The sequence below is a fragment of the Lithobates pipiens genome, unplaced genomic scaffold (genome assembly GCF_037356315.1).
Source record: "Lithobates pipiens isolate NorthernLeopardFrog02 unplaced genomic scaffold, aLitPip1_a1.2 Scaffold_11, whole genome shotgun sequence".
Lineage (NCBI taxonomy): Eukaryota > Metazoa > Chordata > Amphibia > Anura > Ranidae > Lithobates > Lithobates pipiens.
Genome location: NW_027507696.1, coordinates 21,803,986 through 21,819,790, shown reverse-complemented (window position 1 = coordinate 21,819,790; position 15,805 = coordinate 21,803,986). Strand labels below are relative to the sequence as shown.

The 15,805-nt window shown below is 43.6% G+C and overlaps 1 protein-coding gene across 1 annotated transcript in view; it reads right to left on the bottom strand.

Moving 5' to 3' along the window:
- The window catches only part of SPTLC1 (serine palmitoyltransferase long chain base subunit 1), a 116,589-nt gene that overhangs the window by 38,046 nt on the left and 62,738 nt on the right, over nt 1–15,805 (bottom strand). The gene's annotated exons all lie outside the window — the stretch shown is intronic.

The window sequence follows — 15,805 nt, the reverse complement described above, 5'->3', positions numbered from 1 at the left end:
GGGGAACAAAATGTCTAATCCGCTAAAATAAGACATATACAGTATATTTAGATTTAGAGGTTGAATCTGGTAAATAGCAGACTAAGGGCTCAAAAATGTTATTTAAAGAAAAAAAAAAAAAAAAAAGGATCTAAAACAATGTTTTGCAGATTTTCAGACAGGACTGCAATATTATGTATGATTGACTACCTCGTCATAGGCAGTCGATCATAGCTTGATACAAGCAACCTGCGCCTGCTGCCACTTATACACAATCAGACTGTCCGACGGACAACCCACCGGACTTTACAGCGGAGGTCCACCGGACTTTCCGAACGAGCGGACTGGCCCACACACTACCGGACTTTTCCGCACATGGAGTAAAGTCCGTTCATTTTGAACGTGGCTCCAGGTAGATCTGTGAGATTGACACCTCGCTAGCCCCTTCACCTGGTATGGATTTAAAGGGGAACCCCTATGCCGAAAAACTGGCATGGGGTCCCCCCAAAGTCCATACAAGACCCTTATCCGAGCACGCAGCCTGGCCGGTCAGGAAAGGGGGTGGGGAAGAGTGAGCAACCCCCCCCTCCCCAGCCGTACCAGGCCGCGTGCCCTCAACATGTTGATGAGGACAAGGGCCTCTTCCCGACAACCCTGGCCATTGGTTGTCAGGGTCTGCGGGCGGGGGGGGGGGGGCTCATCAGAATTTGGGAGCCCCCAGATTCCGGCCCCCTACCCTATGTGAATGAGTATGGGGTACCCTTACCCATTCACCTGCGGGGAAAAAAAAGTGTATATAAAAAAATAAAAATAAAATGTATAAAATAAAATACACCACACACACACACACACACACACACACACACACACACACACACCACAGGTTTTTAAAATACTTTATTAGACTAGGGTAGGGGGCCGGAATCTAGGGGCCCCTTTATTAAAAGGGGCTCCCGGATTCTGATAAGCCCCCCGCCCACAGACCCCGACAATCAACGGCCAGGGTTTTCGGGAAGAGGCCCTTGTCTGCCCTTGCCTGCTGGGCCCCCCTTCCCCAAAGCACCCCCCATGTTGAGGGCATGCGGCCTGGTACGGCTCGGGGGGGGGGGGTGCTCGCTTGTCCCCACCCGCTTTACTGACCGGCCGGGCTGACACCATGTGTGGGCAAGTCCGTTTATTTCAAAAGTCTGGCGGACTAGCACACAGACGGGCGGATTGTTCGCCGTACTGCCGAGTGCGGTGGACAATTTTGATTCAAGACTAAGTCCGCTGGACTTTTGGGAAGAAAAAGTCCGCCGGAGCACACACACGGGCGGATAATTCGATCGTGTATACGCGGCATGAGACATTTAAGAGCAGCATCAGTATTTTTGCATCACCTGTCATGATAGTGTTAAAAAAAAAAAAAAAAAAAAAAAAAACCAGCAGATAATCACTACTACTATAAAAGGTATTCATTTATACTGTGAATAGTGAAAAATTATACACACACACACAGACGCGCAAGTTAAAAACGATACTAAATAAATAATCAAAAAAATAAGAGAAGAGGGGAGAAAGGAAAAAAAAAAAATGTAATATATTATAATATATATATATATATATATATATATATATATATATATATATATATATATATATATATATATATATATATATATATATATACACACACACACACACACACACACACACACACACACACATATATATATATATATAGTGTGTGTGTGTGTGTGTGTGTGTGTGTGTGTGTGTGTGTGTGTGTGTGTGTGTGTGTGTGTATATATATATATATATATATATACACAAACACACATATACATATATACATATATACACACACACACATACATATACACATACATACATACATACATACATATACACATACACATACATATACACATACATATACACATACATATACACATACACACATTTCCGATTTTACATTTTTTGCATGTTTGTCACACTTAAAATGACTTGGATCAAATTTTAGCATTACACAAAGATAACCTGAGTAAAAACAAATGCAGTTTTTAGATGGTTTCATTTTATTAAGGCAAAAAAGCTGTCCAAACATGCCTGGCTTTATGTGAAAAAGTAATTGCCCCCTAAACCCAATAACAGTTTGTGCCACCCTTGGCAGCAACAACTGCAATCAAGTGTTTGCGATAACTGGCAAGGAGTCTCACATTGCTATGGGGCAATTTTGGCCCAGTCTTTGCAGAATTGTTAATTCAGCCACATTGGCATGTGTAAGGTCATGATACAGCATCTCAACTGGATTTACAGTGCCTTGCAAAAGTATTCACCCCCTTTGCATTTTTCGTGTTTTGTTGCCTCACAACCTGAAATTAACATGGATTGAGGATTTGCATCATTTAATTTACAGAACATGCCCACAACCTAAAGTCAATACTTTGTAGAGCTAACTTTTGCGGCTATCACAGCTCACGAGTCGCTTTGGAGAAGTCTCTATGAGCTTGCCACATCTTACCACTGGGATTTTTGCCTTGGCTTTGACTAGGCCATTCCAACACATTTACATGTTTCCTCTTAAACCACTCAAGTGTTGCTTTAGCAATGTGTTCGGGGTCATTGTCCTGCTGGAAGGTGAGCCACAGTCCTAGCCTCAAATCACAGAGTGGTATAGGTTTAGCGCAAGAATATCCCTGTATTTAGCACCATCCATCTTACCCTCAACTCTGACCAGTTTCTCAGTCCTGACTGCTGAAGAACATCCCCACAGTGAGATGCTGCCACCACCATGTTTCACTTTGGGGATGGTGTTCTTTGGGTGATGCGTTGGGTTTGTGCCGGACATAGCGTTTTCTTTAATGGCCAAAAATGTAAAATTTTAGTCTCGTCAGACCAGAGCACCTTCATATATACATTTTGGAAGTCTCCCACATGCCTTTTCGCAAACTCAAAACGTGTCATTTTGTTTTTTGCTGAAAGTAATGGCCTTCTTCTGGCCACTCTGCCATAAAGCCCAACTCTATGGAGCGTACGGCTTATTGTCGTCCTATGTAAAGATACTCCAGTCTTTGCTGTGGAACTCTGCAGCTCATCCAGGATTACCTTGGGTCTCTGTGCTGCATCTCCGATTAATGCCCTTTTTTGCCCGGTTTGTGAGAGTTTTGGTGTGCGGCCATCTCTTGGCAGGTTTGCTGTTGTGCCATGTTCTTTCCATTTGGTTATGATAGATTTGATGGTGCTCCTAGGGATCAAAGATTTGGATCTTTTTTTTTTTTTTTTTTTTTTTTTATACCCTAACCCTGACTTGTACTTCTCAACAACATTGTCCCTTACTTGTTTGGAGAGTTCCTTGGTCTTCATGGCAGTGTTTGGTTAGAGGTGCCTCTTGCTTAGGTGTTGCAGCCTCTGGGGCTTTTCAAAAAGGTGTGTATATGTAATGACAGATCATGTGACATTTAGATTCCACACAGGTGAACATGATTTCACTAATTATGTGACTTCTGAAGGTAATTGGTTGCACCAGAGCTTTTTATGGGCTTCATAACAAAGGGGGTGAATACATACGTACATGCCAATTATCAGTTTTTTATTTCTGAAACAGCTTTTTTGCCTTAATAAAAGAAATAATTTAAAAACTGCATCTTGGATTTACTTGGGTTATCCGTGTGTAATATAAAAATTTGTTTGATAAGCTGAATCATTTAAGCGTGATATATATGCAAAAAAATAAATAATAATAAATAATTAATAATAATAATAATAATAATATCAGGAAGGGGGCAAATACTTTTTTACAGCACTGTACATTTACACAGTATCTCACAAAACCGAGTACACCCCTCACATTTTTGTAAATATTTTATTATATCTTTACATGTGACAAAAAACTGAAGAAATTACTTTGCTACAATGTAAAGTAGTGAGTGTACAGCTTGTGTAACAGTGTAAATTTGCTGTCGCCTCAAAATAACTCACACAGCCATTAATGTATAAACCGCTGGCAACAAAAGTGAGTACACCCCTAAGTGAAAATGTCTAAATTGGGCCCAAAGTGTCAAGAGTTTGTGTGGCCACCATTACTCTCCAGCACTGCCTTAACTCTCTTGGGCATGGAGTTCACCAGAGGTTCACAGGTAGCCACTGGAGTCCTCTTCCACTCCTCCATGACAACATCACAGAGCTGGTGGATGTTAGAGACCTTGAGCTCCTCAATCTTACATTTGAGGATGTCCCACAGATGCTCAATAGGGTTTAGGTCTGGAGAACTACCATCCACAATGACACATTGGTGGGGATTAGAAGACGTGGCTCCATTGTAAAGCCTGAACGTATCCATGATTATAATCTGTTCATAGGGGTGGATTTAAAATGATCCGATGCTACAACTGCATTTATCAACCCGAAAGTCTCATTGCTGGTATAAAAAAAAATAAAAAAAAATTTTCATAAAAAAAATTGCCTGAAAACCAACCCATCAACTACCTTAAGTATATTGAAGCCATTGTCCCTGCCCCGATTTACCAGCAAGGACCCGCCACAGGAAGAATTCACTCTGATAGTGCGAGTCGACTTCATGAGCAACATTTTCCTGATACCATTCCCCCCACAGAATCCAGAAAAAGATGCCAAAAGAGATGAGTACGCAGCGGAGAAGAAATTAGAAGGGATACCAGCTATTATTGTCACCAATGTTCCTCCCAACCTGGCCTGTGTATTGGAGACAGCTTCAGAAATGATCACACATCCATCAGATATTAGTTCCCTTTATTTTTAACAGACTACCATTTCCAGGTTTCCAAATACCTGTTCGGATCATTTGCCTGCTACCACGTTTCTACCTTCCACGTTAACTGACCCGGGCCTGTTTACAGACAATGCCTTTGCCTACCGTCCCTGGCCTGTTAATTGACCATGTTTTTTTTTGCCTACACAAAAGGCAGTGCTATAAAAACTGAATATTTATATATATGCAAATTCCATCAAATCCATAATGTATGTCTGTTGCTGTTTTGGAACTTTAGATAATGTGTCCAGACAGTATTTGACTGCTGCTAAACCCAAACTGTGTGCTCTGAGGTACAAATCCTTACGGTCATGGTTCGCTCAACTTTCATGCTACCCCTAACAGAGTCAGCTGAAAGTCTGGTTTCTTCTTTGGGTTCCTTGAAACATTCACAACCAGTGCATGCGTTTCCAGTCCACACATTACTAGAGAAGCTTATTTATACTGAATGGGATCATCCGGATAAGCATTTTCTACATCCAAAGAGGATTCTCAGTTCTTTATCCTATGGAGGAAAAAGTCACCAAAAAAATGGAACGTTCCAGCAGTAGATGCTCGAATTTCCAGTGTGAATAAAAGTTTAACTTGTCCAGTGGACAATGCACAAATGCTAAAGGATCCAACAGATAAAGTTGGAATTCCTGTTAAAAGCCTCTTTTTCTTTAGCAGGTACTGTTGCTCAGCCTGCAATTGCAGCTATAGGTATCTGTCAGTCCTTAAAAGACCAGTTCACAGAGGCCCTTAACGAGCTTCCTGCACAACAGGACAGTGAGTTGTCCAATTTACCAGAAGCATTATGTTTTGCCATAGATGCTATAAAAGGATTCTATTCACCAGGAGTCTCACCTCTCACTTTTGCTAGTACACATGCATAAGACCCTTTGGCTAAAGGGTTGGTCTGCCGAAGCACCCTGCAAAAACCTACTGTGTAGTTTCCCATTTCATGGGGAGCGACCATTTGGATAAATACATCCAGACAATTTCCAGTGGAAAAAGTACTCTTGCCAGTCAAAAGAGAGTACAAATGTCCTTCATTTAAAAACTGACTTTCTCTCCTGCGCCAAGCGTATCTGCCTCTAGGCAGTGGCGACGGTTTCCACCATCAGATTCCAGAGGAAAATCTCAGGGTCAGGCCCAGGCTCAAAGGAAGACCTGGAGCCACAAGACTACAAAGCATAACACTAAGACCTCTGCATAAAAAGAGGCGTCACCCCTCACCAAGGTGGGGGAAACTCACGACAGGTGAGCTCTCTCCACAGTGACTCTAGGATACAAACTAGAGTTTCGGGAGTTTCCACCATCTCGCTTTCTGAGATCAAATGTTCCCAAGGATCCAGGGAAAAGACAATCCCTGTTTCAAGCATTAGACAGATTATTGACGCAAGGGGTAATCATACAGATCCCCAAAGAACAGGTTTCTATTCAAACCTGTGTACGGTACCAAAACCGAATGGAGAGGTCAGGCCCATTCTGGATCTAAAAAATCTAAATTGGTTCCTAAAAATCCACTCATTTCAAATGGAGTCAAACAGGTCAGTGGTCGCCATACTACAAGGCAGAGAACTTCTGGCGTCCATCGACATCAGGGACACATATCTTCATGCATTTCCCGCTCACCAAAGGTTTCTGCGATTCGAAGTGGAACAATGGCACTCTCAGTTTGCGGCCTTACCCTTCAGGCTAGCCACAGCACCGCGCGTATTCACAAAAATACTGGCCCCCACCTCTAGCCAGGTTAAGGGCACAGGGCCTAACCGTGTTGGCGTACCTAGATGATCTATTGTTAATAGACCAGTCAGTGACTCGCTTAAGGCAAAGCGTACGCATTACAACCAGTTACTTGGAAAGTCTCGGTTGGATCCTCAACCTAGAGAAGTCTAACTTAAAACCAGTAAGAAGGCTGGATTACTTAGGCTTGATCATAAATACAGCCCAGAAAAGGGTGTTCTTGCCTCCAGCAGAGATCAGCTCCATACAATAGCTGGTACGGATGGTCAGGTCAAAAGCAAATCCTTAAATTTGCTTTTGCATGAGGTTGTTAGGAAAGATAGTAGCTTCATTCAAAGCAGTCCCCTATGCCCAGTTTCATTCAAGACTGTTGCGAAAACAGATCCTCTCTGCTTGTAACAAGACGATCCAAGCTTTGGACTTGCCAATGTGGCTGTCCCCAAGAGTGTCTCAAAGCCTCAGGTGGTGGTTACAAAGCCAGAATTTGCTGAAGGGGAAATCTTTCAGACCAATAATCTGGAAAGTAGTAATGACAGATGCCAGCCTCTCAGGCTGGAGAGCGGTACTAGGAGATGACTGTCCAGGGACAGTGGTCAAAACTCGAAAGAGCCCTGCCCATTTAGATTGGGCAGTGTATCTGGCTCTGAAAACCTGGACCTCCAGGTTAAAGAATTGACCAGTGACCAGTCCGAAATTAAATCAAACAATGCCACGGCTGTGGCCTATATCAATCACCAAGGGGGCACCAAGAGTCTCAGCTCAGAGAGAGGTGAACCACATCCTAACTTGGGCAGAAATGAATGTCCCATCCCTATCGGCAAAACAGATGCGCTGGTAACTCCGTGGCATCAGTTTTCACTGATCTACACTTCCCCCCCCCCCCCCCCCCGATTCAGTTGCTGCTTCGACTTCTTTGAAGGATCAAGCTGGAAAGAAAGCTGGTAATTCTGGTAGCACCAGTAAGGCCCAGGTGGTCATGGTACGCAGAGATCGTAAAGATGGCAGTGGACGGTCCTTGGCCTCTCCAACTAAGGCCAGACCTGTTATCACAGGGGCCAATATTCTATCCTACTTTACAAACACGAAATTTAACGGCTTGGCTATTGAAACCCACATTCTGAAGAAGCGTGGGCTTTCCAGGTCTGTTATCGCAACTTTAATCAATACAAGCAAACCAGTTTCCTGAGCTGTATATTATAGCGTTTGGAAAGCTTACGTTTCCTGGTGTGAATCCAAGGGTTGGCACCCTCGGAGATATATTATAGGCAGAATCCTTGCCTTTCTACAATTGGGAGTAGAGATGAAGTTGGTCCTAAGTACCATTAAAGGCCAAGTCTCAACCTTATCGGTTTTATTTCAAAGACTGCTTGCTACGCATTCTTTAGTCCGGGGTTTTATGCAAGGGGTGATGTGGATTAATCCGCCAGTTAAATCACCTTTAACCCCTTGGGACTTGAATTTAGTTTTGTCAGTGTTACAAAAACCGCCATTTGAACCATTATAGCATGTTCCCTTAGTCCTGGCTAGGAAGTTGATATTTTTGGTTGCTATATCCTCAGCAAGGAGGGTTTCAGAATAGGCTGCTCTTTCTTGTAAAGAGCCATATTTGCTTATTCAAGAGGACATAATGCTGTTACGCCTTCATCCAGGCTTTTTGCCAAAAGTGGTTTCAGGCTTTCATCTGAATGAAGATATTGTCCTGCCATAGTTTTTCCCAAAACCATGTTCCAGGGAAGAAAAGTCACTACATTGTCTTGATGTAGTGAGAGCAATGAAAATCTATTTAGCCACTTCCTGACCGGCGCACGCCGACGTACGTCGGCAGAATGGCACGGGCAGGCATATTGGCATACAGGTACGTCCAGTTTTAAATGGTCCCCCGTGAGTCCGGTCGCGGGTCCCACGGACTCGATTGCCACGGGCATACCCGCGATCGTCTCACATGGCGGCTGAACGAGAAGATGCCGTTGTAAACAGCATCTCCCAGTTCTGCCTAGCAACAAGTGACGCTGATCTCTGCTCCATGTGATTGGAGCAGAGATCAGTGTTCACTAAAACAAAGCCCAGCCCCCCGCAGTTAGTAACACGCCCCTAGGAACACTTAACCCCTACACTGCCACCCACTGGTTAACCCCTACACTGCCACCCACTGGTTAACCCCTACACTGCCATTGTCATTTACACCGGAATCACTGCATTTGTATAGCAGTGATTGCTGTATAAATGACAATGGTCCCAAAAATGTGTCAAAAATGTCCGATGTGTCCGCCATAATGTCGCAGTCACAATAAAAATCGCTTATCGCCGCCATTACTAGTTTAAAAAAAAAAAATTATTAATAAAAATGCCATAAAACTATCCCTATTTTGTAAACGCTATAACTTTTGCGCAAACCAATCAATCTCTTATGGCGTTTTTTTTACCAAAAATATGTAGAAGAATACATATCGGCCTAAACTGAGGGAAAAAAATGTTTTTTTTTATATATTTTTGGGGGATATTTATTATAACAAAAAGTAAAAAAAAATGCGTTTTTTCTTCAAAATTGTCGCTCTATTTTTGTTTATAGCACAAAAAAAAAAAAAAAACACCACGCAGGGGTGATCAAATACCACCAAAAGAAATCTCCATTTGTGGGAAAAAAGGATGTCAATTTTGTTTGGGAGCCACGTCGCACGACCGCGCAATTGTCAGTTAAAGCGACGCAGTGCCGAATCGCAAAAAGTGGCCTGGTCTTAAGACAGCAAAATGGTCCGGTCTGAAAGTGGTTAAAGAAAACTGCTCAGATTTGTAAGACTGATGTGTTATTTATTCTGCCAGAGGGTCCTAAAAAAAGGACAGAGTGTCCAAATCCACTGTTGCCAAGTGGATTCAGCAAGTTAGAATTCAAACTTATTACTCAAGGGGCAAGATTCCCCCTATTCAAGTTAATGCGCACTCTACCAGAGCGGTTAGTGCTTCTTGGGCAGTGTGTCACCAGGCCTCCTTTGCTCAGATCTGCAAGGCCGCAACTTGGTCTTCGGTCCATACATTCACAAAATTTTACCAAGTGGATGTAAGGAGGAATGAGGATATCGCCTTCGGGCGCAGTGTGCTGCAGGCGGCAGTAGAAGTCCTCAAAGTCTGAGGGTGCCCTACAGGGTTGTGTCTCCCTCCCCTCAAGTAGCATTGCTATGGGGCATCCCACTAAGTTAATACTTAAGGCTCTGTGTCCTATGATGTACTCCAAGAAAAGGATTTTACAGGTAAGCTGTTATGATGTACGATAAAGAAAATAGGATTTTTAAAACAGCTTACCTGTAAAATCCTTTTCTTGGAGTATATCATAGGCCAGAGATCCCACCCCACTTCTTTTATGGGGTTTAAGTATATTGCTTGGCTACAAAAACTGAGGTACTCCTGGAAGGAGGAGGGGTTATATAGGGGATTTAACTTCCTGCATTGGGTGTGCCAGTGTCAACACCTGAAGGTAGCTATAACCCACTAAGTAAATACTTAAGTCTTTGTGTCCTATGATGTACTCCAAGAAAATACATTTTACAGATAAGTGGTTATAAAAATCCTATTTTTTATATGTGGGCTTATGCCCCATCTCGGGATGGCGGATCTAACTTAGTTAATTCTGTTAGTGTAAACCGTGAGATATGGGCATTTCGCCCTGTTCCAATATGGTGGATTTGGAGTGAGGGACACTTGGAGCTCAGAACAGGGCAGAACCATTCTGTTAAGAAACGTATAATAGGTGGCGAGTCTGTACGCCGCCCGTTCCTCAGAACGACGTCAGGTGTGACGAAACCTATGAAGGGAGGAGTGATGTGCTGACGTCACCACATGTACGCAGGTCCCGAAGCAACGGGCTGCTATCGAGAGCCGGCCGGCTCGATTTTTACATTCTTATTTATTTTATCAAAACTTTGTGCAATTTTGTTCTTTTAAGTCGATTAATAAAAGGTTTTACACTATGCAAGCCTTTATTCTTTTCATGGGGACCTTCTGAACTTGTGTATATGAGGCCATCCAGTTTGCGAAAACGCTGGGGGCAGTGGTAAACCACACAGAGACCCGAGGTGGGGTAATAAACCACAGGTGCATTTTGATCTTCCGTAACAGGAGATGAATGAATAACTTGTATAGTGCTACATATGCAAACTAAATCGCCTCAAGGCGATTCAGTTCACATGTCATTTACAGCTGGTAAGAGGCAGTTTTTATAGGGAGGTGGAGGCACTAAAATTTCACTTTTCCTGGGTGTTGCGTTTGTGCGCCACTGTGGAGAATCACATCGAACTAGCATCTTCAACACATGGACTTTCATTTGCCCTGGAAGCAATCTGACTTTTTTCATTAATTGTATTGGGAGTTTTTTTTAACTAATTCTTTTCACAGATTTTACAGTTATCCATTGATTATTTTTTCACCTGCTCAAGGCATCATCCTTGATCATTTACCATCAATCAGGGCAACTTGTTATTTTTATTTTGTATGATAGCGTGTGAGAGCGTGTGTGTCGAATGAAGTTGCAGTGGAGTTTCTTTAAATACATTTTTCTTAATAATTGTGGATTCACAGATATACATTTTTTGTTACATCATTGGACAAGATCACAGATCACATCAGCAGACCATACGGGGATAGCGTGGGGTCTCCTACCACATTCAGCTGCCCTTTCCAACGGTAGCGAACGCAGTATCACTGAGCCGCGTGCTGACATCACTGATGTCATCGTAAACCCACACCCTGACGTGATTGGAGGCAGAGAGACCAAACCTATGCGTTTATGCCTGTAATGTTGTTGATTCTGTTAACAGCTTCATTTGAAGGGGTAGGTATGTACCCCCATATACATATACATACACACACACACACATATATACATATACACACACACACACACACACACACACACACACACACACACAGCATGACAATACTTTTGAATATTTGTATTGTATTATTTCAGTTTATAGCACTGCCTTTTGTGTATGTATATTTGTTTTTATTGTGCCCTGAGGGGTTTTCATGGTAGCTGCTTTAGCCTGAATTGGCCACAATCTATCCCTATTGAGGAAGTAAATCTTTTTCACCATATCCAGAAATGCTTGTTTGAGTAGGGAAAGGTGCAGTTTCTACAATTTTTGCATGTTTTTGCCTGCCACTTGGACTGATCTTTTGCCCCAATACTTTCAGTACACAGGGGTCTCCCATATGTGAGGGGCTTCAGAATAGAATTCTCAGTAGAGAAAAACATTTTTTGGGTTTTCTGTGTTCCCAGAACAGGGTCTGGTGTCAGGAGGCTTCAAAGAGATTTGGGTGGAAGAAGCCTCTACCCCTGTCCACAAACTTGATGGTCCTTCCTGCTGTCTGAACCAATACTTTGGCTGTGCTGAGCATATAGCTGCCTCTGATGAACCAGGACTTTATGGACCATGTTTCTTCCTGCTGCCTGGATGTATACTTTGGCTGTGTTGACCATATATCTGCCTGCTGCTTCTATGGACTATAGACAACATTTCTGCCTGGACATCTCTGCCTGCTACCTGGACCAATGCTTTGGCTGTGCTGACAGTATCTCTGCCTGTACCAACTATGGACAGTAGCATTTGCTGATCACATCCCTGCCTGCTGCCTGGATCGATTGCTCTCCTCTGTGGACCACTGCCCTACTAAAACCACAAGTAATCTTTTGTTATTTGGTATGTACATGCTATGTGTTAGAAATATGAAGGGCCTTCAAAAATGTAATCGGTAGTCAGAAAATGATATGTGTAATTTATGCTCCCAGAAGGCCTGGAGGTGCTACTTGGATGTTGGGCTTCTATATGTGGCCAGGCTGTGTAAAAGTCTCAAACATGTGGTATCACCATACTTGGAAGGAGTAGCAAAATTGGATTTTTGTACTCACTGTAAAATCCTTTTCTCTGAAGTTGACTGACTGACACAGCTCCATTAATCTTGACCATAGGGTTATTACGTCACCTTCAGGAGAGGACTAGGCAGAACATATTATACATGTGTGAAAAAACAGAACTTTACAGTTCTGCCCAGGGGGCGGTCCCTCCAGTTATAACCTCTCAGCCTGCTTTCTGCAGCTCAGTACATCAACAAGCAGTATAACGTAAACCAATAGGAGGGGAGGGTGCTGTGTCAGTCAGTGAACTTCAGAGAGAAAGGATTTTACCGCGAGTACAAAAATCCTACTTTTTCTCTTTCGTTCACTGACACATCCATTAATCTTGACCATAGGGACGCCCCCAAGTAGTGTGATAACGAGGGGTGGGAACAGCATAAAAACTTCACCCACAACCAGAAGTGCTCCCTAACAGGGGAGTCACCACCTTATCTAGCCGCATCAGAAATTGTCGGAAAGCCCAAGAGGTTCCAATTGCCCTGGTGGAATGGCCCGTGACAGGAAAGGGGGACACCTGCCCCTTCAAGGCGTAGGCCTGTACCACAATCTGTCTGATCCACCTTGAAATAGTGGCCGACGAGACCGCCATAACTTTTTTTTGGACCAGCTACCAAAACGAACCGAGAGTCTGACTTTCGAAAGGGAGTCATGGCAGACAAATACACCCTAAAGCCTCATACACATTTTCAGATTGTCTGCTGATTTTTTCCTTCAGTTTTACCAAAACCATGTAGTACAAGGGCCTGCCTGATTGCATACACATTGAAACCCCTAAGGTTTGACCTCATATTATATGGTTTTGGTAAATCTGATGGAAAAAAATCAGCAGACAATCTGATAGTGTGTATGGGGCTTTAGAGCCCAGATTACATTCAGGGCCACCTCCTTAGGATGTGTCGGTTTAGGACACAGAGATGGTAACACAATATCTTCATTGATGTGAAATGCCGAAACCACCTTCGGCAGAAAAGAAGGTTGTGGACGCAACACCACCTTATCCTTATGGATAACCAGATAGGGCGACTTGCAAGACAAGGCCGCCAGTTCCGAAACCCTCCTGGCCTATGTAATGGCCACTAGGAAGACCATTTTCTGAGAAAGAGCGAATTAATTTCCCTGATGTTCTCAAGCGGCGGTTTCTGAAGCGCTGATAGCACCAGGTTCAGATCCCACGGGGGTAAAGATGGACGCACCGGAGGAACTACATACCGGACCCCTTGAATAAAAGTGCTCACTAGAGAATGAGATGCCTGGGGTCATTGGAAAAAAAAAAAAACAGCCAAGGCCGATATTTGTCCCTTAATGGTGCTTAAAGCCAATTTTCTGGTCTACTCCTCACTGTAGAAACAGCAGGATCCTGGAAACGGCATAGGTGCACGGACTCCACCCCTTTCTCCTCACACATGGTGATGTAGGCCTTCCAGTTACGATGGTATATCTTCCGAGAAGAAGATTTTAGTGCCCTCGCCATAGTTGAAATCACAGTCCGGCAGGCCCAGGTTCCTTAGCGTCTGGCTCTCAGCCATGCTGTTAAAACCAGCAATGGTAAAGCAGGATGGAGAATCAGACCTTGACACAGAAGATCCTCTTGTAAAACGTTAGTCGCCAGGGAGCGTCCACAACCAGGCGTACTAGGTAGGCGTACCAGGGACGCCAAGGCCAATCTGGGGCAATCACTATTACTGGAATCCCCTAGGCCTCCATTCTTCGGAGCAGACGTGGTAGCAGTTTTAGCGGAGGAAAGGCTTAGATCAGTCAGATTCCAACCCCACGGAGCCACCAGCGCTTCCGTCGCGTCTGCCCAAGGATCTCTTGTCCTGAATACGAACCTTGCCACCTTCCGATTGAGTTGGGAGGCCAGGAGATCCACGTCTGGTGTGCCCCACCACAGGCACAGAAGCCTGAACTCCTCCGGATGCAATGCCCATTCTCCTGGGTCCAGCATCTGGCGACTTACAGTGCCTTGCAAAAGTATTCAGCCCCCTTGAACTTTTCAACCTTTTGCCACATTTCAGGCTTCAAAACATAAAGATATAAAATTTTAATTTTTTGTGAAGAATCACCAACAAGTGGGACACAATTGTGAATTGGAACAAAATCTATTGGATAATTTAAACTTTTTTAGCAAATAAAAAACTGAAAAGTGGTGCGTGCAAAATTATTCGGCCACTTTACTTTCAGTGCAGCAAACTCACTCCACAAGTTCAGCGAGGATCTCTGAATGATCCAATGTTGTCCTAAATGACTGATGGTGATAAATAGAATCCACCTGTGTGTAATCAAGTCTCTGTATAAATGCACCTGCTCTGTGATAGTCTCAGGGTTCTGTTGAAAGCGCAGAGAGCATCATGAAGACCAAGGAACACACCAGGCAGGTCCGTAATACTGTTGTGGAGAAGTTTAAAGCCGGATTTGGATACAAAAACATTTCCCAAGCTTTAAACATCCCAAGGAGCACTGTGCAAGCGATCATTTTGAAATGGGAGTATCAGACCACTGCAAATCTACCAAGACCTGGCCGTCCCTCTAAACTTTCAGCTCATGCAAGGAGAAGACTGATCAGAGATGCAGCCAAGAGACCCATGATCACTCTGGATGAACTGCAGAGAACTACAGCTGAGGTGGGAGAGTCTGTCCATAGGACAACAATCAGTCGTACACTGCACAAATCTGGCCTTTATGGAAGAGTGGCAAGAAGAAAGCCATTTCTCAAAGATATCCATAAAAAGTCTCGTCTCAAGTTTGCCACAAGCCACCTGGGAGACACACCAAACATGTGGAAGAAGGTGCTCTGGTCAGATGAAACCAAAATCAAACTTTTTGCCCACAATGCAAAACGATATGTTTGGCGTAAAAGCAACACAGCTCATCACCCTCAACACACCATCCCCACTGTCAAACATGGTGGTGGCAGCATCATGGTTTGGGCCTGCTTTTCTTCAGCAGGGACAGGGAAGATGGTTAAAATTGAGGAGAAGATGGATGCAGCCAAATACAGGACCATTCTGGATGAAAACCTGTTGGAGTCTGCAAAACACCCGAAACTGGGACGGAGATTTATCTTCCAACAAGACAATGATCCCAAACATACAGCAAAATCTACAAAGGAATGGTTCACAAATAAACGTATCCAGGTGTTAGAATGGCCAAGTCAAAGTCCAGACCTGAATCCAATCGAGAATCTGTGGAAAGAGCTGAAAACTGCTGTTCACAAACGCTCTCTATCCAACCTCACTGAGCTCGAGCTGTTTTGCAAGGAAGAATGGGCAAGAATTTCAGTCTCTCGATGTGCAAAACTGATAGAGACATACCCCAAGCGACTTGCAGCTGTAATCGCAGCAAAAAAGGTGGCTCTACAAAGTATTAACGCAAGGGGGCCGAATAATTTTGCACGCCCCACTTTTCATTTTTTTTATTAGTTA